The sequence below is a fragment of the Rana temporaria genome, chromosome 2 (genome assembly GCF_905171775.1).
Source record: "Rana temporaria chromosome 2, aRanTem1.1, whole genome shotgun sequence".
In the NCBI taxonomy this organism is placed as follows: Eukaryota; Metazoa; Chordata; class Amphibia; order Anura; family Ranidae; genus Rana; species Rana temporaria.
This window is the reverse complement of record NC_053490.1, coordinates 534,670,524-534,694,166: the sequence shown is the minus strand read 5'-3', so window position 1 is coordinate 534,694,166 and position 23,643 is coordinate 534,670,524.

Here is a 23,643-nt window from a genome sequence, read left to right as displayed (position 1 = left end):
TTTGGGGGATATTTATTATAGCAAAAAGTAAAAAATATTGAATTTTTTTCAAAATTGTCGCTCTATTTTTGTTTATAGCACAAAAAAGAAAAACCGCAGAGGTGATCAAATACCACCAAAAGAAAGCTCTATTTGTGGGGAAAAAAGGACGCCAATTTTGTTTTGGGAGCCACGTCGCACGACCGCGCAATTGTCAGTTAAAGCGACGCAGTGCCGAATTGTAAAATCCCCTTGGGTCATTTAGCAGCATATTGGTCCGGTCCTTAAGTGGTTAATGACCTTGGTCATAAAAGTTGCGGATGTGACCTCAACTTGATTGGCCAGCAAAACGCTTTTCAGCATACAGGCTTTCTTCAGGTCTAAAAGTCTCTCCCTGTTGTTTTTTTTGCACATATCACAATGTCACCACTGAAATCAATAGAATGGGTTTGGTAAACTGCAGATCAGTGAAGTACACATCTTTAAAGTGAATGTAAATCCCAAATCTCTTTTAGTATCTTTGGTATCATGCTTCCCCGTGTACAGTTTTCCTTCCCAGTAGCAATATTTCCTTTTAACAAAGTCCCGAAGTCCCACGTGGCTTCCATGCTGTAAAATCAACTTTTGTTCAGCACATGCACCTAGGATCCTGAATGGAGTGACTGCGCAACCGCCACATTCCTGGAATTCAGCTCCTTTGTAAAAAGTAAAGGCACGTTATGAGTTTGCGCCCACTGAGGTACATGACATCTCCTGAACTTCTCTCCATTATTTATGTCGGAGAAGATTCTAGTACTCCCAAGAGACGGCTATCGCTGTAGTTCCAGGCGCTTAACTCCGATCCTTCAGGTTTAGGCATCTTCAACAGTAGAGTTGCTGCAGCTACTATGCCCATCTCTCCCCTGCTCCCGCCCAATCACAGAAGCCTTTGTATTATGTGAACTCATTCACAAAATGCGAAGGCTTCTCTGAATGGGCAGCAGAGGGGAGGGGAAGGCGTAGCTACTCCTGTGTGCCTCTCTCTCAGCCCAGACTGTTACATAGTTAGTCAGGTTGAAAAAAGACACAAGTCCATCCAGTTCAACCACAAAAAAAATTAATAAATAAACAAACAAAATAAAAAACACAATACAATCCCATACACCCAACTCCATACCCACAGTTGATCCAGAGGAAGGCAAAACACCCCAGCAGAGCATGAGATCCAATTTGCTACAGCAGGGGAAAAAATTCCTTCCTGATCCCCCGAGAGGCAATCGGATTTACCCATGATCAACTTTACCTATAAATGTTAGTACTCAGTTATATTCTGTACTGTCTTCAGTGTATCTCAGACAGAGCCATAAACCTGTCTCTTATACATACTAGAGATAAGTGCAGGAGATTTCATGCACCTCTTTGGACTTAACTCATTGTGTGCCTTCACTTTTTAGAAAGTGGCTGAATTCCTGGCACTTTAGGTTGATTTTAACTTCTTGGAATAGGTATGAGGCTCCAGGACTTTGCTAAATGGTGTATGGGGAAAATAGAACCCGGAGGAGTGAGCACCTGCAAGCTGGAGTTCAGGATTACACAGGTCTTGGAAGCAGCTTCATCTTTTTTTGGAGTGGCAGCGGCATTTCCTATTTCAGGTTGATCACCTGCATTGTTAGGACGTCAAGCTGCCCATCGGGCCTATTGGATAGGTAGCCCAGCATTAGGAGGGTTCACGGCAGGACCTGCATTGTTAGGACGTCAGGCTGCCCATCAGGCCTATTGGATAGGCAGCCCAGCATTAGGAGGGTTCACGGCAGGACCTGCATTGTTAGGACGTCAGGCTGCCCATCGGGCCTATTGGATAGGTAGCCCAGCATTAGGAGGGTTCACGGCAGGACCTGCATTGTTAGGACGTCAGGCTGCCCATCAGGCCTATTGGATAGGTAGCCCAGCATTAGGAGGGTTCACGGCAGGACCTGCATTGTTAGGACGTCAGGCTGCCCATCAGGCCTATTGGATAGGCAGCCCAGCATTAGGAGGGTTCACGGCAGGACCTGCATTGTTAGGACGTCAGGCTGCCCATCGGGCCTATTGGATAGGTAGCCCAGCATTAGGAGGGTTCACGGCAGGACCTGCATTGTTAGGACGTCAGGCTGCCCATCAGGCCTATTGGATAGGCAGCCCAGCATTAGGAGGGTTCACGGCAGGCTGACCAAGCTGATGCAAATCAGTGGCTTAGTATTGTCCGTATGTAACAGGAAGTGCTGTTACTGGCGGGATCTCCGGGGAATATATTTTCCTTTGGAAAACAGTGTTGTGATGTCAGACATACTAAAGGAAAAAAAGGGGTTTAATGTTTATATCCTTTGTAATTTCAGTCCTCTGGCTTGTTTCACAATGCTCTGCCACCGGGGGTAGGCAACCTCGGCCCTCCAGCTGTGGTAAAACTACAAATCCCATCATGCCTCTGCCTCTAGGATTCATGCATGTGATTGTTGGGTCTCAAGGAACTTGTAGTTTCCAATAGCATGCATGAATCCTAGAGGCAGAGGCATGATGGGATTTGTAGTTTTACCACAGCTGGAGGGCCGAGGTTGCCTACCCCTGCTCTACCACTATCATAAAGCAATCACAAAAAAAAGTTACGATTTTTTTTTTTCCAAAGTAGAGATTATGGCTTCCAGGGCATTAGGTGCCCCGAATTTGAATGACAACTTGGCTGCAAGCATAGAAAATATGCCAATGGGTAGAGGACACTTGTATTCTGTATCTGTGGTCAAACTTTGGAGCTACAGACTTTTGTATTAAACTTGTAGTTCCATCACTGCTGGAAAACAATGACTCTCCTATACCTGCCCATGTTTGCTATTAAGAAAAAAAGGGGGAGCATCAGATTGGAAGTGGAAGTAAAGTCTCTATTGACCCTTTTATAGCAAAATCCATTGCAGAAAATTCCACCGAAGAATTCCCATTTCTAAGTTATCGCCTTGTTTAAAGTGTAAGTAAACCCTGCTATCATTTTCAGTCAAGGAAGCTTCCGACTTTGCTTCTGTTTAATCAACAACTGCCATGATGCTGCACTTGTGATCAGTTTAGACACCAGCAGCATTGGATTGCTTGATAGTTTGGTTGAGAGCACAACCAATGGTAAGGCCCATACATACACGATAGGACTTTTTGACAACAAATGTCCGACGGACCTGTTCGATTGGACAATCCGACCGTGTGTACTTTCCATCGGACAAATGTTTGCTTTGAGAACAAACTTTCCAGCTATTGTGTGTACACAAGTCCATCGCACCAAAGTACAAACACGCATGCTCAGAACCAATGCTAAAAATCAGACGATAGCAAAAGTTGCCCACAGGGTGGCGGTAAAGAGCTGAAAAACCATGTGATTTGGTGAAAGTTGGGTGAAAAAGTTCTGCCGTGTGTATGCATACCAAGTTCACGGCCAACGCCCTTCTGACACAAATCCACGGAAAAGTCCGATCGTGTGTACGAGGCTGTAGTGTTGCGTTTCCGGCACGTGCCGGAATTGAAACTGTTTTATGGATGGGTTTACTTTCGCTTTAAGCCAGCGATGTATTACTGTGCATGACCCAGCCTTCATTCTATGCATCCTCGCTGTGCCAGAATCGCCAGAGCGCGTTGCCGGGATGGAGTCACCTCTAGCTCTGGCATAGGCCCTCACAATTCTGTTCCTTCCCGCAAACCCCCACGTTCTTCTGTGCAATTGGTGAGTCGGCAGAAGTGAGCATGTTGAGTGCCACATCCAATAGTTGAGGAGAAAGACCAAATTCCCTTGTGGTGGACTTTAAAGGCACAAAATCTTTTAAGAGTGTGTTTGAGTTTTAAATTATTTATTGAGTATAATATGTAAAAGGCATATATAAAAAACACATAACATTGTAGAGATGTTCAAATATGCTATCGCCATCATTACATAGTAGTATAAACTATAATTCATGCAACTGACGCGTTTCAGAGTACATGCGTGTCTTCAGGGCTATATTTAACCACTTAACGAGACCCGCTCATGTACATTTACGTTGGTACTTTAAAAATGGATATCTCGGTAACGGCAGCAGCTGCTGCCACAACCGAGATATCCATCTTTAGTGTGCGCGGTCCTGTAAAAGATAACGGTGGTCTCCGCGGCGGATTCACCCTCTCCCGCGCCCTCCGACGCTTACCGGAGCCGTCGGTAGTGGCGGAGGCGATCGGGTCCTTCAGCCTGCTGTGTGGGGATGCGAGTGAGGGCAAGATTGGCCCCCACCCGTCCCCATAGCATAGCAGAGCGGAAGTGACCTCAAAACGTCGGTCCCGCCCATGCGTCTTAAAGAGACATTTTTTTTGTTGTAATTTTTTCAAATGACAACATTTTCATTTTTTTTTTTTTTTGCATTTAAGTCTAAATATGAGATCTGAGGTATTTTTGACCCCGGATCTCATATTTAAGAGGACCTGTCATGCTTTTTTCTATTACAAGGGATGTTTACATTCCTTGTAATAGGAATAAAAGTGATCAAATTTTTTTTCAGTGTAAAAAAGAAAATAAATAAGAAAAAAAAAAAAGCGTCCCGACGAGCTTGCGCGCAGAAGCAAACGCATACGTGAGTAGCGCCCGCATATGAAAACAGTGTTCAAATGAGGTATCACCCCAATCGTTAGAGCGAGAGCAATAATTCTAGCCCTAGACCTCCTCTGTAGCTCAAAAAATGCAACCTGTAGAATTTTTTAAACGTTCCCTTTCGAGATTTTTAAGGGTAAAAGTTTAACGCCATGCCACGAGCAGGCGCAATTTTTAAGCGTGACATGTTGGGTATCATTTTACTCGCCGTAACATTATCTTTCACAATATATAAAAAAATTGGGCCAAATTTATTGCGGTCTTATTTTGTAATTAAAAAAAGTGATTTTTTTTCCAAAAAAAGTGCGCTTGTAAGACCTCTGCGCAAATACGGTGTGACAAAAAGTATTGCAATGACCGCCATTTTATTCTCTAGGGTGTTGGAGGAGAATAATGTTTGGGGGTTTTAAAAAAAACTGTTTTAGTCTTGTAAACATCAAATCTGAAAAACACCCAAGGTCCTTAAGTGGTTAAGCAGGAAGAATTTGGAAAAATAGAATATTAAAGCGGGAGTTCACCCATTTATTAAATTTTTCCCCTTTTCCCCTTAGATTCCTGCTCGTTTTGTCTAGGGCAGTGGTTCTCAACCTGGGGGTCGGGACCCCCTCGGGGGTCAAATTATGATTTGCCAGGGGTCACCAAATCCTGGGCTGTTCCTGAAGCCTGCACTGTTCTCCCAGGAAGGGAGATAATACAAGGGGAGAAATAAAAAAAAAGGGAGAGAAAGGAAACAAAGAGAGAGCAAGAAATACAGTTAGAGAGAGGGATGGGGGGAAAAAAACAAGGAATTAGGATAGAGAGAGATGAAAGGGAGAGAAAGAAGAACCAAGAGAAAGAGTGGTACACCCTAAAATGTTCTGTAAGGGGTTTTAATATTGTACAAGTGGAAGGGACTCAGGGAGCGCTAAATGTCCGTGGGTTAGAGGCGCAAATGACTTGTCTTGCCTTGGGTGCTTTCAACCCACGCTATGAAAATAATTTTACTGTTGGGGTCCCTACAACTTGGGAAATTTTATCAAGGGGTCACGGCACTAGAAGGTTGAGAACCACTGGTCTAGGGGAATCGGCTATTTGTATTAAAATATGATCCGTACTTACCCGTTTTCGAGATGCATCTTCTCCGTCGCTTCCGGGTATGGGTCTTCGGGAGCGGGCGTTCCTTCATGATTGACAGTCTTCCGAGAGGCTTCCGACGGTCGCATCCATCGCGTCACTAGTAGCCGAAAGAAGCCGAACGTCGGTGCGGCTCTATACTGCGCCTGCGCACCGACGTTCGGCTTCTTTCGGAAAATCGTGACGCGATGGATGCGACCGTCGGAAGCCTCTCGGAAGACTGTCAATCAAGAAGGAACGCCCATTCCCGAAGCCCATACCCGGAAGCGACGAAGAGGATGCATCTCGTAAACGGGTAAGTACGGATCATATTTTAAAACAAATAGCCGATTCCCCTAGAGAAAACGAGCAGGAATCTAAGGGGAAAAAGTGCCCTCTAAGGGTGAACCCCCGCTTTAAGAAAATATACAGATGTAGATCTACAGGGTCCTTTTCCTTTTTTGGCCTCAGTGTGTGCTCTGTATATGTCTGTATATCTGTATATTTACTTTCTTTTCTTAATATTCTATTTTAGAACATAAATTATTCTTGCTTAACCACTTAAGGACCGCCTCCTGCACATATACGTCGGCAGAATGGCACGGCTGGGCACAAGCACGTACCGGTACGTCCTCTTTAAGTGCCCATCCATGGGTCACGGGCGCGCGCCCGCAAACCCGGTCCAAAGCTCCGGGACTGCGGCCTTAATCGCTGATGGAGTCCCGCGATCGGTCCCCGGAGCTGCAGAACGGGGAGAGGTGAGTGTAAACACGGCTTCCCCGTTCTTCACTGTGGCGCTGTCATTGATCGTCTGTTTCCTGATATAGGGAAACACAATCAATGATGTCACACGTCCAGCCCCGTCCCCCCTACAGTTAGAAACACATATGAGGTCACACTTAACCCCTTCAGCGCCCCCTAGTGGTTAACTCTCAAACTGCAATTGTCATTTTCACAGTAAACAATGCATTTTTATAGCATTTTTTGCTGTGAAAATGACAATTGTCCCAAAAATGTGTCAAAATTGTCCGATGTGTCCGCCATAATGTGGCGGTCATGAAAAAAAAACGCTGATCGCCGCCATTAGTAGTAAAAAAAAAATTATTAATAAAAATGCAATAAAACTATCCCCTATTTTGTAAACACTAAATTTTGCGCGACCGCGCAATTGTCAGTTAAAGCGACGCAGTGCCGAATCGCAAAAACTGGCCGGGTCCTTTTACCTGCATTTTGGTCCAGGTCTTAAGTGGTTAAATATATCCCTGAAGAAGGAGACACACATGTACTCTGTAACGCGTCGGGTGCAAGAATTATAGTTTATACGACTATGTAATGATGGCGATAACATTGTAGATATGTTCAAATATGCTATGTGTTTTTTTATATATGCCTTTTTTACATATTATACTCAATAAATAATTTAAAATGTAACCACGCTCTTAAAAGATTTCATGCCTTTAAAAACCACCAGAAGGGGATTTTGTCTTTCACCATGTTCTTCTGTGGGGTTTGCTGCTGGTGAAGGAAGGAGAGGCGCTGGGACACATCAAAGATGGTGCCGGTGACTTGTCGTTAAGGTTCCCCTATCAAGATGGTTCCTGAAAGGACTGCGCAGGCGCAATCCTTGCCGACGGAAATCTCCGAACCTCGGCCGGCAACCAGGCTCATTCCTTAACATCCCCGTGGATTGGAGGATGTTAAAAAAAGAGCCAGGAGGCCGAGCAAGTCGTCCGAGCGAAGTGAGGCCGACTGGCCACTTTCCTCAAATTCCACGTCGCCCTGGATGCCGGACGATGTTCGGAGATTTCCGTTGGCGCAGTCCTTACAGGAACCATCTTGATAGCCGGAACCAGATCGTCAGATCACCGGCTTGAGCGGGGGATGAAGGTACTTTATCATTTCTAAAACATCTGGAGAACTTCTGGAATGGTTTACGTTGTGGTGGATGGTAGAGTTTTTACTTCCACTTGAAGTGACAAGCCCCTTGAGGATGACAATTTGCAGTAATGAGATCACCTTCAGTTGGTCACACCGCAGACAATCCTACGCCTAACATTTTGTCACGAAGCGCTTGCTGCCGCTAGAAGCAGGGGATGAGAACGAATTGTTAGGAGAAAAAAAAAAGACACTGTATCCGGGCAATACACTTTGCACTATGTCTGTTCTTCACACTACTTTCCACATTGCCAGTCACTCCTGTGTGCGCACCGCTGGTTTAGACGTCCTTATCCAGGATATTCGCATATTGTGTTACATCTTTAGAATCTTCAACAAGTGGGAGACTTTTTATTTTTATTTTCTTGTAGGATAAAGTTAGTTAATATTCACATACGGCTTTTACATTTTTTTGTTTTTGTTTTTGTTATTAATACAAATGTTTGAAGAGTATTTGAAAAGTTTGTGATTTATATTTTTGCATTTATTTCTATATTCTCGCAGGAGGTGATCCCGGGGGAGATAACGGACAGCCGTTTGCAATAGTTTTGGCACCCCTTGGTCAAAGTAATGTTTTGTTGATATAGTTAGTTGTATCTTGTTGCTGCCGGCCATACGCATTTATGTGGCGGTACAGAGCTTTAGTCAGTGCTATTTTATGCTGGGGTAGAGCTTAGTTGTGATGTCAACGACAGCTCCCAGCACTGTGACTGTGATGTCACTGATGACTCCTAGCACTGTGATGTCACCGATCACTCCCAGCACTGTGACTGTGTTGTCACCGATGCTGAGATAGAGCTTAGTTGTGATGTCACCGACGGCTCCCAGCGCTGTGATGTTACCGACGGCTCCCAGCGCTGTGACTGTGATGTCACGATGGCTCCCAGCGCTGTGACTGTGATGTCACGATGGCTCCCAGCGCTGTGACTGATGTCACGATGGCTCCCAGCGCTGTGACTGTGATGTTACGATGGCTCCCAGCGCTGTGACTGTGATGTCACGATGGCTCCCAGCGCTGTGACTGTGATGTCACGATGGCTCCCAGCGCTGTGACTGTGATGTCACGATGGCTCCCAGCGCTGTGACTGTGATGTCACGATGGCTCCCAGCGCTGTGACTGTGATGTCACGATGGCTCCCAGCGCTGTGACTGTGATGTCACGATGGCTCCCAGCGCTGTGACTGTGATGTCACGATGGCTCCCAGCGCTGTGACTGTGATGTCACGATGGCTCCCAGCGCTGTGACTGTGATGTCACGACGGCTCCCAGCACTGTGACTGTGATGTCACGACGGCTCCCAGCGATGTGATGTCACGACGGCTCCCAGCGATGTGATGTCACGACGGCTCCCAGCGCTGTGACGACACCGGTGGCTCCCAGCGCTGTGACGACACCGGTGGCTCCCAGCGCTGTGACGACACCGGTGGCTCCCAGCGCTGTGACGACACCGGTGGCTCCCAGCGCTGTGACGACACCGGTGGCTCCCAGAGCTGTGACGACACCGGTGGCTCCCAGAGCTGTGACGTCACCGGTGGCTCCCAGCGCTGTGACGTCACCGGTGGCTCCCGCGCTGTGACTGTGATGTCACCGGTGGCTCCCAGCACTGTGACGATTGGGAGCTGGTAGGATGGGTTCACAGTCGTATGATTACGCAATTGGGAAATGTTTGAGACGTTTCCGATGTCTAGATTTCATAAAAAGCCAGTGTGAAGGGGTTAAGTGTGTGTAGCGGCAAAATGCGAAAATCTTGAAAAAAAAATATCACATATTTCCAATACATTCACATTGCCCACACTTTTTTTTTTTCTTTACAAAAGTTGTAAATACCTGTTGATCTGCCTGAAATCCAGTGAGCTTCCTGTTTCGAGCTCTGCACCAATGAAATCCCAACTGCACTGGCTCTTCCGGGTTCGGCCGCAGCCTACCCATGGGCATGAATTGTATGCTTAGGTTGTGCTTACTCACTGTGGGGGGAGGCAAAGATCCGTGTTCCTGCTTTTGCAGAAACACAGGATGTTCTGGGTTTTGCCGTAGCCTACTGATGTGTCACTAGGCCCGCCCCCCCATCCCTCTGTTAGTGAATAGGGTGATGTGCAGGACCTCCTGGAATATGCCAGGTGGCGTTGGGGGGGCACTGATGTCATGACAGAGAATGGAGGGGCGGAGAAAAATCTAAAGTAGGGGGAAAAAAAAACCTGAGAAAACTGGGTACCCGTTCCCCCCCACCCAAAAAAAAATTACATGCCAAATGTGGTATGTCGGGGGGGGGGTCACGAGTACTTAAAGTGGAAGCTCCCTTTTTGGTATTCCGTTGTTCTGGAGATGCAGAATGGGCGGGGCTGACAACACTGCGTGGAATTTGTAGTGGAGGCAGCGTTGTCGGCTCACTACATGAAGTTAGGAGCTTACTGGGCATCCGGCATTTTCTGTACTTACAGCATTGTTAGAGGCAAAACATGGGGACTTGTGCATAAATTGCCCAGATATATACTTAAAGTGACTCCGAACACGCATGGCATTTTTATGTATAATTATTTTCCTAATTAAATTTTTTTTATTTTTTTACCATTGTGGCATGCACATTATTTCCCAAACTATTAGTACTTAGTCACACCCCCTTTTGGCAGACTTGCCAGCATTTGCAGTATTTGTTCTTGCTGTGGGGATTCTCTCCTGCTCCTCTTTGAACACTTGTAGCTCAGAGATCTTATTGGGTCTTCTTGCATGTATCGCATGTTTTTGGCAGCTACCTCCATGATTTACAGTAAATAGTTAGCATTTCATAAAAAAGAAAAGGAAAAAAAATTGAGCAATAACGTAATCCCACCACAGGAGAAATCGCAGGATGCTGACCTCCTCCTCCTTAAAAAAAAAAAAAAAAAAAAATCTAGTTGCCTGACTGTTTTGCAGATCCCTTTCCCGATCTACAAGTTCATCCCAAGTCAGAGAGAAAAGTCCTCTTATCTAAATACTCAGATGTGGTTGAGGGATTCAAAATATTGAGGAAAGATCTATGGAAGGGATGTCCAACCTGGTGGCTTGTGAAGACATATTTTGCAGCCTACATACCGTATTTATCACGGTATAACGCGCTCCCGCGTATACCGCGCACCCCTAAATTGCCCCGGATCCTGTGGAAAAAAGTTTTATTTGTACTTAAAGTTTTGGGGTTTTGCGCGGCGGCCTTGTCGGGTCCGTGATCCGTCTGCGGCTTCGGGTGTCCTCTTCGTCGGGTCCGGCGTCCTTCTGCGGCGTCCTCGCGTCCTCCTCGCTCGTTTCCCGCGCCGAGTTTGAATACTGCGCCGACAGATACAGAGCGCAGTACACTCGTGTATTGTCGGCAATGCTCGGCAACTCTCGCGCTGACGTCCTGTACGTCCAGGACGTGAGCGCGGAAGGAGCCGAGACTGCCCGACTATACCCGAGTGTACTGCGCTCGGTATATGTCGGCGCAGTATTCAAAACTCGGCACGGGTATCGGCGTATACCGCGCACCCACGATTTTGCCCTGATTTTCAGGGCAAAAAAGTGCGCGGTATACGCCGATAAATACGGTAGTTGTAAAAAAATGTAATTTTAATAATATTGTGGGCTACCAGTAGTAGGATTACCCGAAGCATAACAATACAGCGGAACCTTGGATTGCGAGTGACGCGGTTAACGAGCGTTTCGCAATACGAGCACTGTGTATTTTTTTTAAAATCCTAACTCAGTTTGCAAGTGTTGTCTCGTGAAACGAGCAGGGTTTAAGCCAAATCGGTGTGCAGTACCACGTTTTGCCTGAGGTGGGGGGGTGCCGGAGCTGAGTGGAGCCGAGCAGAAAGACTCAGAAATACGCCGTTGCTGAGCATTTCCGAGGTCAGCCAAACTGTCCTTGGGCCTTTTCGTGTGTTCCCGAGGCTCTCCGGCGCCCCCCCTACCTCTGGCCGTATGCAGTATTGCATGCCATTGAAGTCAATGCGGAATGAATTATTTTAGTTTCCATTGACTTCAGTGGGGAAACTCGTTTTGATATGCAAGTACTTTGGATTACGAGCATTCTCCTGGAACGGATTATGCTCGTAATCCGAGGTTCCACTGTACTCAGATGTGGATGAGGGCTTCAAAATATTGAGGGAAGACCTACGGAAGGGATGTCCAACTGGTGGCTTGTGAGGACATCTTTTGCAGCCTACAGGGTTGTTATAAAAATGTTAATTAAATAATATTGTCGGCTACTGGTAGTAAGATTACCCAAAGCATAACAATATTTTAGCAATTGTCCGTTGGATCCATACCCAGCAAGTTCTCCAAGCTAAAAGGGAATAGAGAATCGGAGCTATATTCTCTCTCCGGGTGGCCCCAATCTCGGTCATGCTTGCCTCCACCTGCTTGCTATAACCTCAGGCCACGCCTCTGCTCAGAGCTGGACGCTTTTTTTTACAGGAACCCTTCCACAGCCAAATGCGCAGTGTTTTGCTTCCATACAGGCTGGTGTGAGAGGAGAATATAGCAGCAGTTTTGCAGATGAGCAGAGGGCCTACCAAGGATGAAGCTTCAATATAGAATTTTTGTACTCACCGTAAAATCCTTTTCTCTGTCGTCCATGGACGGGCACAACCTTCACAAGTCTTGACATATGGGTTATGTTCCTGTTCATAGGCTGCCTACAGTCAAGATTATAAGGAAGCTGTGTCCGTCCATGGACGAAAGAGAAAATAGGATTTTTGTACTCACCGTAAAATCCTTTTCTCTGAAGTCCATGGACGGACACAGTTTCCTTTATAATCTTGACTGTAGGCAGCCTATGAACAGGAACATTTTGAAATGCCACTGTTAAAGTTTGAAGTTTTGGGTATGCCAATTTTTAATATAGTTAAATTGATTGAGCTTGGGTCAATTTACAGGAAGTATGTGTCTGTTATACCTGTAGGATCCCTCTAGGGTTTCTCAACCAGGATTCCATAGCATCCAACAGGGCCGATCCTAGGGTCACAGGTGCCTGGGTGCAGAAATATTTCTGGCGCCCCCACATGGGTGTCGTCATTTTACTAACTCCTCCCCTTTACAAATGTTTCTATGGCAATGACAACCACAGAGATGCTCCCCCACGAAGTCTTCATTACCCTGGGATCCTTACATGATCTCTTAACAATAATTAAAATACAGGAAGAGAAGCAGAGTACTTTATTGGGACCTGGAGGGGGGCCTCTGATGGACACAGAGAGGGCTTTTGTTAAAGAGTCTGTTAGAGCCCCCAGACATACTACAGACATGATACAGGAGATGGTCAGAGACTGCAGACATAGTACAGGAGATGATCAGAGACTGCATACATAGTACAGGAGATGATCAGAGACTGCATACATAGTACAGGAGATGATCAGAGACTGCAGACATAGTACAGGAGACGATCAGAGACTGCAGACATAGTATAGGAGATGGTCCGTTAGACAGGACATACATGGAGGCATTTTTCAGGCGCTTTAGCATTAAGAAAAGCGCCTGAAAAAATAAATCCCAGTGTGAAAGACCGAGTGCTTTCACACTGGGGCGGTGCGCTGGCAGAACATCCAACAAAATCCTGCAAGTAGCTTCTTTGAGGCGCTTTAGGAGTGGTGTATACACCGCTCCTAAAGCGCCCCTGCCCATTGAAATCCATGAGTAGTGCCTGCAAAGCGCTTTGGCACTGGTGCCTTTGAAACCTTTATTTGGCCGCTATTGGGGGTAAAACGTATCTCTAAAATGACAGTAAAGCGCTGCTAAAACTAGCGCCGCTTTACCGCCGATGCCCCAGCACTGTTAGTGGGAAAGGGCTCTTAGTACATCATTATACATCACATCTGTAGATGGACTAGGCGCCGGGATGGGCAGGGACTGTGTATCCTATGCAATCTATCATGTCATAAAACATCTAGAGCAGGGGCAGCCCCAGCACACTGACTCACCTCGGTTCTCTCTCTGTGCAGCCCAAGATAGAGATGGGAGGGGGAGGTATTCCAACTGGAGTTGGTGGAGACCAAGACTCCCAGTGTGAGGAATTCATTCCTGCACTCAGCAGCCACTGAAAACTAGAACTCTCGTGTCAGGAAGAAGAGCGGCCCCTCCCCCGAGCACTGCCAGGCTGGACGGGCTGCCCTATTGCTCACACATCAGTTCTGGACGGACACACACACCTATGCTCAGAACACTAGTTTTGGACAGACACAAAGGAGGAGGGAGGGGAGAACTCTGGCACTTCGGCCCCTGGGTGCAATGCGCCCTGTGCACCCTGCCTAGGATCGGCCCTGGCACCCAAGGGTTCCTCAGAGGTTGCTATGGGTTCCTTGAGAAATGTTTGCCTCTCCAATAAGTTCCCACTGATCTTTTTAGCGATCTGCAAGGGGGTAATTCTTCCCAATGACCACAAGTTTATGGAGCATTCTTCCCACTGGCCATCACGCTAATGTGTCATGAGTTGTAGATATGATCATTATTAGCAGGGTTCCATGAGACCAGAAAGTTATTTCAAGGGTTCTTCGGTATTGAAAAGGTTGAGAAAGACTGATCTAGAAACTGGAATTGACTGTAGTAGGTACCGCTACTCCAGTGATCTCTACTAGTTTATGGGTGATAGTTCACTGCTTTGTGGACACAGGAGGTTCCTTATTGGCATGGGCGTCATTCAAGCAACGATTTGCATTTTCTCAATGAATGAGTTGGAGATTGAGATGTCATCGCTACACCTTGTCCAAGCAGAGAACGCTTTGAATTTTTTGAAAATGCAAAGTAATTGTTGAATTACACGAGTTCTGAGCAAGAAACCTTGGACAGGGCAACCAGTCGGCATGGGACCTGGAAGCTAGTGGAGACCACTGGAAGTAGCAGTGCTTATCACAGTGATTTCCAGCTTCTAGGGTTTCCGAACTAGGGTTCCTCCCAGAGATTGCCTCTCAGATAAGTTCCCGCTGTCACCATTCATCATTTTAGCCATCTGTAATTCTTCCCAATGACCAAAAAGTGTGAGGATCATTCTTCCCATTGACCATCACAATAATGTGTCAGGAGTTGTAGATGTAGCAATTTTTAGCAGGGGTTGCTGAAAAGAGACTGGAAAGATATTTTAAGGGTTCCTCTGTGTTGAAATGGTTGCGAAAGGCCAATCTAAAGGGATCGCACAGGTATGGCACATACATACAGTTGTGTTCAAAATATTAGCAGTGTGTTTAACTACTTGCCGACCAGCCGCCGCAGTTATACGGCGGCAGGTCGGCTCTCCTGCGCGAGAGCCCGTAGCTCTACGTCACCTCGCAAAGCGGGCACTAGGGGCACGTGCGCACCCCCCGCTCGTCCCTGATTCCGGCTGGTGCGATCACCGACAGGCACCCGCGATCGCTCGTTACAGAGTGAGGACCGGGAGCTGTGTATGTAAACACACAGCTCCCGGTCCTGTCAGGGGGAGAAATGCCTGACCGTCTGGATTTCTATAAAAATGCCACTGGCAGGGAAGGGGTTAACACTAGGGGGCGGGGAAGGGGTTAAGTATGTTCCCTGGGTGTGTTCTAACTGAAGGGTGGGTGGCCTTATTAGGGGAACAATGTATGAACAGCGATCAGTCATTTCCCCTAGTGAGACCACCCCCCCCTTCAGTTAGAACACACCCAGGGAACATACTTAACCCCCCTTCCCTGCCCCCTAGTGTTAACCCCTTCCCTGCCAGTGGCATTTTTATAGTAATCCAATGCATTTTTATAGCACTGATCGCTATAAAAATGCCAATGGTCCCAAAAATTTGTCAGAAGTGTCCGCCATAATGTCGCAGTACCGAAAAAAAACGCTGATCGCCACCATTACTAGTAAAAAAAAAAAAACTACTTCCTGCTATTAAGCATAACCAATAATTTTATAAAAATACAATTTCTTCATCAATTTAGGCCAATATGTATTCTGCTACATATTTTTAGTTCAAACAAAAAAAATCCAAAATGCATATATTGATTGGTTTGCGCAAAAAGTTTTATAGCGTCTACAAACTATCGGGAGATTTTATATATATATATATATAGTCAAGGAAAAAGACGGGACACGTACTCCGATGCAATCCATTTACTGGTAAATCTTTGAAAAATACAAACATGCAATGCCAGTATGCTACTGTACAAGTTATGAGCATCACTGTTTTTCGTCAGGCTCTGTGGCCTGACGAAGGCGGCCACCTGGGTTTTTTTTTTTTTTTTTTTCACTAACTGAAAACTCCACGCTGCTATTATTTTGAACACGCCCCTTTTCAATTACTGATTTAATTACACAGAATTGGCAGCATGCATATCATGACAGTTGGGTCTGATGGTTTTCTATTACTCTACTACACCTACAATTATTTGCCATGAAATATATTTTATACCAAAAACCGTGATCTGGTTAGTGATGTTGGACTGCTATTATTTTGAACACAACTACATCAGTGATGGCGAACCTTGGCACCCCAGTTGGTTTGGGAACTACATTTCCCATGATGCTCATCTAGGCAGCAGAGTGCAAGAGCATCATGGGAAATGAAGTTCCAAAACAACTGGGGTGCCAAGGTTCACCATCACTGGTCTAATGTAACCATATTCAAATTTCCAAACCTAAACTTCAGCTTTAAAAAAATGTAAATTGTATCAAGTACTTGCTTTAATTTTCTTTTCCTGGTGCCAATCCACAGTGACGTACATGTGTTGGTATGCTGCCATGTCGGCACCAGGAAAGTTGATTTAGATACCACCCTCCATTTGACTTGTGCATTCAAATGTGGCCTTCGGGCTCTTTTAGATTGGGCCCCACTGAGCCTAAAGCCTCGTACACACACGATCAGTCCATCCGATGAGAACGGTCTGAAGGACCGTTGTCATAGGTTAACCGATGAAGCTGACTGATGGTCCGTCGCGCCCACACACCATAGGTTAAATAACCGATTGTGTGACGTAAAACACGACGACGTGCTGAAAAAAACGAAGTTCAATGCTTCCAAGCATGCGTCGACTTGATTCTGAGCATGCGTGGATTTTTAACCGATGGTCGTGCCTACTAACGATCGGTTTTGACCTATCGGTTAGGAATCCATCGGTTAAATTTATAGCAAGTTGGCTTTTTTTTTAACCTATGGGGCCCACACACGATCGGTTTTGACCAAGGAAAACGGTCCATCAGACCTTTGTCCTCAGGTTAACCTATCGTGTGTACGAGGCCTAAGGCAAGTCTGGGCCCAAGGCAGCGTGACGGTCAGGCAGGTGGCGACGTTGGGGGGGGGGGGGGGAGAGGTCAGCGGTGGTGAGCTCCAGATTTCTTCTAGAAACATGCCAACTACAGAAATGTAACCTTTTCATATCGAAAATTAGCAAAATACATAATTTGCGCACGGCTGGACAAAATGTATTATGAGATTGTATTAATCATAATCACACCTCTGATTTATAGTGGAGACTGGGTGGGACGCATATATAATAATTGTTTCTGTATATTGTAGATAATGGCCAAACGTTGAATCGTTTACTACTGAGGCACCCCCAGGTGTCTTTTCCTTAATATTGTTAAATTGTTTTATTATTCTCGCACCGCTGCCACCAATTTTCTGTCATTGGTTTTAGCAGTAAAAGGGTTAATTTACAAAAATATATATATATATTTTTTTTTATTTTGATTTTATTTGCATTAAAAAGTTTTATTTCCAATTAGACAGGTTTTAAACGGGTAACTTTGGAGGAAGAAATTTACAATTTTTTTTATTGAAAGGGAAAAAAGAAAAAAACATTTTACTGAGATTCAAAGCACATACACCATTTCTTAGCAATTAGCGATAAACAAACAAAAGAGAAGAAAAATGGGAATATTCTGCCTCTACTACAGAGTAATGATTGCAACCACCTATTCGAGTGAATAAAGAAAACACTTCCATCTTTCGGCTCTTGTGGTCATTTGATGAGTTTGCTGCGGTGCCGGATTACCTTGAAATGGGTTGAGTAATCCATTGGTGTGTGTGTGTGTGTGTGTGTGTGTGTATATATATATGTATGTGTGTGTATATATATGTGTGTGTGTGTGTGTGTGTGTGTATATGTGTGTGTGTGTGTGTATATGTATATATATGTGTGTGTGTGTGTATATATGTATATATATATAATATATACACGCCATAGATCTCTGATCAATTAGTGTGCTGTATATTATTGTTATAAACCATCATTTTATGTTAACCACTTCGTTACCGGGCCTATTTTGGCACTTTTCTCCTTTATGTAAAAATCAAAAAAAATTTTGCTAGAAAATTTATCAGAACCCCCAAACATTATATATTTTTTTTAGCAGACACCCTAGGGAATAAAATGGCGTGTATGGATGGATGCATGTATGGTGAAATCACTGTGATCTGACAAGAGGATATGTAATTACAAGAGGCTGAACAGTAGCAAGCCAGTGTATATGTGAGTGATAACGAGGAGGTAAGCCTTTATTTCACCTAATGGTGTGGGTTGCATGACCTGTGTACTGGGTTGCACTTTTAACCATTTGGACTTTGATTTTTTACCCATCGCTTTTCTTAGTCACTTTTTTCACTTAATTGCGTTTGTACACCTTTTTTTCACTGCATTGAGCTTCCATTTTTCCACGATCCATTCCAAAGCTGGATGGAGTACATCAGATTTATTGCACAATCTTACACTATCATTTCTAGATTTTGCGTTTTATCACTCAGCGCAGCACGGACCAGAGTGACCGAATAACAATTATCTTAGGCTATACATTTGTTAAGACATTCTTTGTTGCACGTTACACGTTTTGTTCCCTATTCCAACACCTCCTCCCTTCCCCCCACTTCCTCCATTGTCCGACCATCCCCCGTTAGTTTAACCACAGCGCAGACACTTACCACTTTTAAATAAAATGGCGGTCATTGCAACTTTTTTTTCTCGCACGGTATTTGCGCAATCATTTTTCAAACGCCTTTTTTTAGGGAAAAAAACAGTTTCATGAATTAAAAAATAACAAAATGTTTTTTTTTTATATCCTTAGAGGGGTCACCAGCAGGAGGAAGGAGGTCCCGATTCCTCTATATAGATCTTTATATCACTAGAGGTTTTTTTTGTATAATGTGAAAGACGATGTTACGCCGAGTAAATAGATACCTAACATGTCACGCTTTAAAATTGCGCACACTCATGGAATGGCGCCAAACTTCGGTACTTAATCTCCATAGGCAACGCTTTAATTTTTTTTACAGGTTACTATTTTTGAGTTACAGAGGAGGTCTAGTCCTAGAATTGTTGCACACGCTCTAACGCACGCCATGATACCTCACATGTGGGGTATGAACGGTGTTTACATATGTGGGCGGGACTTGCATGTGCGTTCGCTTCTGCGCGCGAGCGACCGGGACAGGGGCGTTTTAATTTTTTTTTTTATTATTTTATTTAATTTTTTTTACTTAATTTTTTTATTTTTACACTTTTTTTTTTTTTTGATCACTTTTATTCCTATTACAAGGAATGTAAACATCCCTTGTAATAGGAATCAGTGTGACAGGTCCTCTTTATGGAGAGAGGCGGGGTCAATAAGATCTCACATCTCTCCTACAGGCTTACAAGCATGAGATCGGTGGAAAAAATTTCACTGATTACATGCCGACAGCCGCGATAGCGGCTTTGTTTATTTCCGGGTGCCGGGCGTGATGTCATAACGTCGCGCCCGGTCCTCCGACGGTCATAGAGATGACTGTGACCGTCTGGTCACCAGTCATCTCTATGGTTCACCAATGAGCGCCGGCCGATTCGCTCTCCGGGCCCCCGATGGCACGGGAGAGCCCGGAGAAGCACCGGATGGCGGTGGGGGGCGTGTCCTCCCGCTGCCTAGAAGAACGATCGAGCAGCGGAACCGCCGCTTTGATCATTCTTCTGGTGCACAGAATCGCCAGCTGAAGACGGCGATATCTGAATGATGCCTGCAGCTGCCCCATCATTCAGATATCGCCGCACAAAGTGGAGGACGTCCTATGGATCTGAAGTGGTTAAAATACAATTGTCAAATATTCAGTCTTGCTTCCAAATCTGGGTGACGGAGACTTGTACTTGTCAGCTTCCGCTGGCATCAGGAAAGAGCAAGGGGTGGGCATTGCTTCACTTTTTCCACATTTTGTCATTGTAACGAAACGTCTCACACTCGGTTTGTGTGCTTTCATCATATACCACTTCCTCCCAGTCTGAATATACCGTATTTATTGGCCTATTGCGCGCTCCGGCGTATAGCGTGCACCCTGAAATTCCTGTTTTTTTTTTTTTATTATTACTTACCGTCTTGGTGTCTTGCCCGGCGGCCTTCGTGGTGTCCTCCCCACTTCTCCCGCGCTGGTCTCTGAGCCGATCGCTGCTTCCAGCGCTGTGTTTGAACGCCGCCGCCACGCCACCATATACCGAGCGCAGTACACTCGGGCACGCTCGGCTCCTCTCGCATAACCGCGTGTACTGCGCTCGGTATATGTCGGCGGCCGCGTTCAAACACAGCGCGGGAAGTGAGTATCGGCGTATATCGCGCACCCACGATTTTTCCCTGATTTTAAGGGCAAAAAAGTGTGCGGTATACGTCGATAAATACGGTAGATATCAGACATTCCAACCGCTGACAACTACAAACGAGACGATACTCGTTTGATTGCCGAACATGGACTGTTTATTAGAACCAGAATACAAGTCTTATGTACAGTTGAGGAGGTGCCTACTTCCTGCTCATATTAATCTAACAATGCACCTGTGACCAGAAACATAAATTAACATGAGCTAATTAACTAATCCCTTAAAGCAGCTGCTATGACTCCCTAACTACAATACACATTATCATACATATCAACACAAAACTCCTTCATAAAATTGCAGGATCAATTAGCACAAACAACAATGGGAGAAAGACTCTTAGGCCCCTTTCACACTGGGGCCAGAAGACATAGGACACCAACAATCATTTAAGAATCACAGCATAAGAGATCATTACGCTGAGTCCCAATACAAAAATGAATGGGTGAGGGAAGTATGATCCCATGACCCTAATCTACCAGCCTAACAAAGATTGGGTAGAGACTGGAACATGCTTCTTCTCCAAAGGTAAGGTGGAGAACATTTATAGTAGATTAAGGTGTAACAGAAAAAGAAACAAAAGTCAGAGTGATACAGTAGCGGCTGGTGATCAACATTTTTGGGAGGCGCAAACAAACTTAAAAAAAAATAATTTCCAGCCACTGTGCCCATCAATTGCCGCCACTGTGCCAAACGCAGCTACTGTACCCATCAATTGTCGCTACTGTACCCATCAATTGCCGCTACTGTGCCCATCAATTGCCGCTACTGTACCCATCAATTGGCGCTACTGTACCCATCAATTGCCGCCAGTGTACCCATCAATTGCCGCTACTGTGCCCATCAATTGCCGCTACTGTACCCATCAATTGCCAACACTGTGCCCATCAACTGCTGCCAGTGTGCCCATCAAATGCTGCCAGTGTGCATCCCCCCGCCTGCCCGGCACTTACCTTGTCCCGGTGGGGCAGCGGGTCATGGCGATGTCCTCCATGTCTTCTTCTGTCCTCTGCTGTGATTGGATGCCTGATAGGCGTCCAATCACAACGCCTGTCGTTTCAGCCAATCAAGTGATAGGTAACAGACCCGAGCACCTGATTGGCTGAGAGGAGGTTCAGTGTTAGGAAAGCGAATGAATATTCTCTTTCCTAACACAATTCTGAGTGAACAGGGAGCGCCCAGCATGCCGCCCACCGTTTCACTATTTGCTAATTTTGCAGTCATCTAAATTAGGGCTCAATTCCCGAGGCCTTACGGGTTACTCGACACCAGTTGTCCCACCCAACCCTTATTATGCCCCGCCCCTAAACGCATCCTCGTAAATTCTATCATGAAATGACACTTCCATGTTCTATGCAGAATTAAGTTACAAAAATAAATATAACAACAACTTTATCAGTGCAGCCTCACCAGTGCCCATCAATGCAGCGTAACCAGTGCAGAGGAAGAGGCAAGCCGGCTGGATCATCAGAGAGTGGGAGTTGCCCGCTTTAATTTGAAATTGCCCGGTGATCCCGGAGCTCATCGTCCTGGCCTCGGTACGTTTGATGACGTGACACGTCCCAGCATTGGACCGGTGTTCTGTCCATCAAAGGTGCCGGGCCAGGAGGTGGGACTGTGCGACGGAGTGCTCCAGGAAAACCGGGCCAACCCAAATGAAAGCTGTTACAGCAGGCAAACCCCCCCCCCCCCCCCGGATGATCCAGCGGTCTTGCTCTTCCTCTCTTCCCTTGGCTGGGAGAAAAAAAGCACCCATTCAACCCCACCTGCCGGCGGTGCTCCCCTCCGAGGCAGCCCCACACTCGCCAGCAATCATTTTTCACGCTAAAAAAAATAACCCCCAAATCTTGTTGAAGAGCATGTTGATCAATCGGGTCTCCCAGTGGGAGAGACCAAGGAAGCCGTGGAAGGTGGTGGGTGGGAAAAGTCCCCTCCCGCCAGCTTCTGCAACTTTCTCAGTGGCGGGGGGGGGGGGGGTGCCATTTGTAAAAGGTAGTTAGCCACTAAGAAAGCCGATCGCAGTTGCAGGCATCATCTCGGTATAACCACTTCAGTCCAGCGACGTACGGGTATGTCATAGGTGGTCAAGTGGTTCTAAATACATATAATACATTGAGGTAAAAAAAAAAAAAAAAAAACCTGCATGGAGTTCCCACCCCATACATACCAACTTGTGCCCACTCTCCATCCAGAGATGTGCACGAGAGCAACACCTCTGCCTGCTCTTTCCCTCCCCATTGGCTTAGACAGAGCAGCAGTAGCCATTGGCCAAAAGTACCAATACCTGGTTTAATGATCATGGTATCACTGTGCTCGATTGGCCAGCAAACTCGCCTGACCTAAACCCCATAGAGAATCTGTGGGGTATTGTCCAGTGGAAGATGAGAGACACCGGACCCAACAATGCAGAGGAGCTGAAGGCCGACATCAAAGCAACCTGGACTTCCATAACACCTCAGCAGTGCCACAGGCTGATCTCCTCCATGCCACGCCGCATTGATGCCGTAATTTATACAAAAGGAGCCCCGACCAAGTATGGAGCGCATACTATACTGTACATGGACAGACTTTTCACTAAGCCAACATTTCTGTATTAAAAATTTATTTTTTATATTGGTCTTATGTAATATTCTAATTTTCTGAGATACTGAATTTTGAGTTTTCACTACTGTAGTTGTAAGCCATAACGATCAAAATGAAAGGAGAGAAATGCTTGAAATATATCACTCAGTGTAGAGCATCTCTACAAAATATAAGTTTCACTTTTTAAATTGAAATACTAAAATAAAATTACATTTTTGATGATATTCAAAAAAAACCTAATAATTAGATACACCTGTATATACGGTTTGCATTTGGTTTACCGGGGTTTTTGGTGAAGAAATCAGCCATAACCCCTGTATGTTCTTTTTTTTTTTTCCTTTCTCATGAGGGCGATCCAAGCGGCTCATTAGCCACTGGATTGCCTTCCAAAGTGTCAGGAAGGAACTTCCCTCCCCCGCCGCTTGCCAGTGTTACTCAGGCTTCCCATTTCCACCGACTAGATCATCTTTGATTGCCTCTATGGCCTTGGAGGACTGGAGTGACCTCTGGTCTAGGGTGCAAGTACACAATTTTGAATTTATTTATTTTTTTAAAGCAAAAGAACAACATATTTTATTTTCTTGTTTTTTTAATCTTATGCTTTTTTTTTTTATGTAAATGGAGATATTTGGGGTCTTTTTGTGACCCCCAGATCTCTCCAGAAAGACCTGTCATCCTTATTTCTATTATAAAGCCCCTTTCACACTGGGGCAGGATGTGCGTTGGCGTTAAAGCTCCGCTTTAACACCAATTTCCCAACGCTATCCGACCGCTAGCGGGGCAATTTTACCCCTGCTAGCAGCCGAGAAAGGGTTAAAAACCACTGCAGAGGCGCTTTGCCGGCGGTATAGCCGCACTGTCCCATTGATTTCAATGGACAGGAGC